Source organism: Muntiacus reevesi, chromosome 17 (genome assembly GCF_963930625.1).
Source record: "Muntiacus reevesi chromosome 17, mMunRee1.1, whole genome shotgun sequence".
Lineage (NCBI taxonomy): Eukaryota > Metazoa > Chordata > Mammalia > Artiodactyla > Cervidae > Muntiacus > Muntiacus reevesi.
The window spans coordinates 6,347,026-6,349,701 of NC_089265.1; the positions used below are offsets into that span (position 1 = coordinate 6,347,026).

The window sequence follows — 2,676 nt, forward strand, 5'->3', positions numbered from 1 at the left end:
AACTCAGCTCTCACCTTTTCAAAAGGCATTAATGGAACTCCGGGATGTGATTTCTGACCCAGCCTCTGAGTCAAGCAAGCCTCTATTTGAGCCAGGAACAGACGTCCTGATAAAAACATTGGGATCTAGGGGCCAATCACTTGAGCCCCTCTGGAAAGGCCCTTAACCTAGTTACTCTTTCTTCTCCCACAGCCGTCAAAGGAATTGATTCATGGTTGCATCACACTTGAGTTAAGAGATGGCACCCTGACCAGAACTAACAAGTTTTATGTCTTTACTTTCTGTGCTCTGACTTTGTAGTTTTCAGATGGGCCTGATAATCTATGTGAGCCTACTTCTGCTGACTCCAAAAGTCCCGAGTCTGCCTTTGACCCTCAAGACTCCTCCCTGACCTGGGCTCATTCCTATGCTGCATTCCACAATCGGTCTAACTGCTGGGTCTGCGGAGTGCTCCCCTTTTCATCAGTGGAAGGCTTCCTGTGGAGGACATCTCCACTTCAAGAGAAAGACTTTCTCCAAGTCTGCAAATACCTTTGACAACAATCACATGTAAATCCTCCTCCTAAACTGATCCATCTAACAACCCTAAGATCGACTTGTGCAACACTTTCTACTTTAACAATGGACGTAATGTGACTTTTAATTTTGATTATACATTGTCTTGGTTCAATGACCATTTTGCTACACATAAGATAAATAGGTCTAGATCTAGTGGCTTTTTACCTGACACTTATCAAACATGGGTTAAGGTTATATGGCTAACTCCTGGAAAAGGACGTCTAATATCTACTGCCCCTATATGCTGGGAACAATTAGAGCCATCCCCAGAAGTTAGTCAACAACTTAACTATAATGATTGGAAACAATTGGAATTTTTGGCTTAGGAAATATGGAAGGTAATTATTCCCAAGTTTTCCAATCTCAGTTCAGGTCCTCCCTTTGCCTGGCCAGGCACTGATTGGGACTGGATATCTCAGTCACACTGGCTTGCTCCAAATGGGACCTACTGGATATGTGGCTCTTACCTATGAGCATGGCCTCCTCCTGGCTGGATAGGGAGATATACCCTAGGTCTAGATTTTACTCATGGCTTCATACTTTCAGAACTTCCAGGAAAGCCTGCTAATTTACCCCACCTTAAAACTCGGTGGGAAAGGTCTGCATTTCACTGGTATGATTATTTGGCTGCAATGTTTGTTCCCACTCTTGGAACTACAGATGCTATGCTATGAGTGGATGCTTTGACTAATTTTACTCAACAGGCATTACAAGATTCTCAAAAAGCTATCTCAGCTCTTAATGCCAAACAAGCACAAATTAGAAAGGTGGTTTCACAAAACAGATTGGCCTTAGATATTCTGACAGCTGCACAAGGAGGAACTTGTGCCATTATTTATACCCAGTGCTGTACATATATACCTGATATGAGCACTAATTTTACTCATTTTACTCAACTCATGAACAAGATGATTGAGGCTATGAATACTCCTGAAACCTCAATTGCCTCACTTTGGGAGATGTTAGCTAGTTCCCCATGGTGGAAAACTATCTTAATTACAATAATTCTGATTGTTCTGTTTCTGTTGTTTGCTCCCTGTATCTGTAGATGGATATGTTTCTAACTGTCTGAAAGCTTTTAAGTTACAAATGGTTGTCCAAGCTTCTAGGAGTGCCCCGGCCTCCTTCAACTATTACTTGGGGCCCCTGGATCAGAGACCCTCAATATGAGGGTTAGGGGGGTATGTTGCATCAACAACTTAGGGAACAAGCCCTTAAACAGCAGGAGGTAGCTATGGAATGAAAACAATGCTCCTTTCCCTTGGCAACATAATTCTCCTAAAAGAAAAGGGGGGAGTGAGAGAGACAATTCCTAGGCAGGTTGATAAGAAGTCCAGGGGTCCCCAAGGAGACATGGGTCTGGAATTCTCAAGGAGGAAGAAAGGACAAACTTTTTTTTTGCTCTACATTCCTTAGGATTATATGACAAGAGTATATCCCGCTTGAGGACAGTCTCTGGAAAAAACCTCCTGGTTAATCCTGTTATCTTAAAACTTAAATTATGAGAGTGGGTCTAGTGAGGTCTTTACAACCTCCAGACATTCTTTTGATTCAGTGTAATAAGTAATTAAAAAGTATATAACTCCATTGCTCACCATAGCGAGGGGGTACTCTTTCTGCCCCCTTCTAATGTCTATGTCAGAAGCTATCTGTATCTCCTTTATACTTTAATAAAACTTTATTACACAAAAGCTCTGAGTGATTAAGCCTCATCTCTGGGCCCAGACTGAATTCTTCTCCTCTGGAGGTCAAGAATCCTGGCGTCTTTCATGGTTCAGCAACAAGCTTTCAATAGGAAAGGCATTTTTCTAACACTTTAAAGACTTCTGAAATGCTTGAGGGAATTTCAGGTTTGTCATATTTATGAGTTTGATATAATATTAGGTTTACCGAAGTAGTTTAAATACTTGAGAAAGTACCTGGAAGAAAATTCACTTGTCAAGTCAAGTCAGATTAGGCAACAAATATATCAATCTTATGAATTCTGTCTAAAATGATAAAGGCAACTGGTTGCAAATCGGGAAAGGAGTACATCAAGGCTGTATACTGTCATCCTGCTTATTTAACTTATTCTCAGAGTATATCATTAGAAATGCTGGGCTGGATGAAGCACAAGCT

At 41.2% G+C, this 2,676-nt stretch overlaps 1 pseudogene; it reads left to right on the forward strand.

The window, feature by feature from the left end:
- The first annotated feature begins 307 nt into the window (after nt 1-307).
- Nucleotides 308-1,728, forward strand: LOC136148655 (endogenous retrovirus group PABLB member 1 Env polyprotein-like; annotated as a pseudogene).
- The last annotated feature ends 948 nt before the right edge of the window (nt 1,729-2,676 follow it).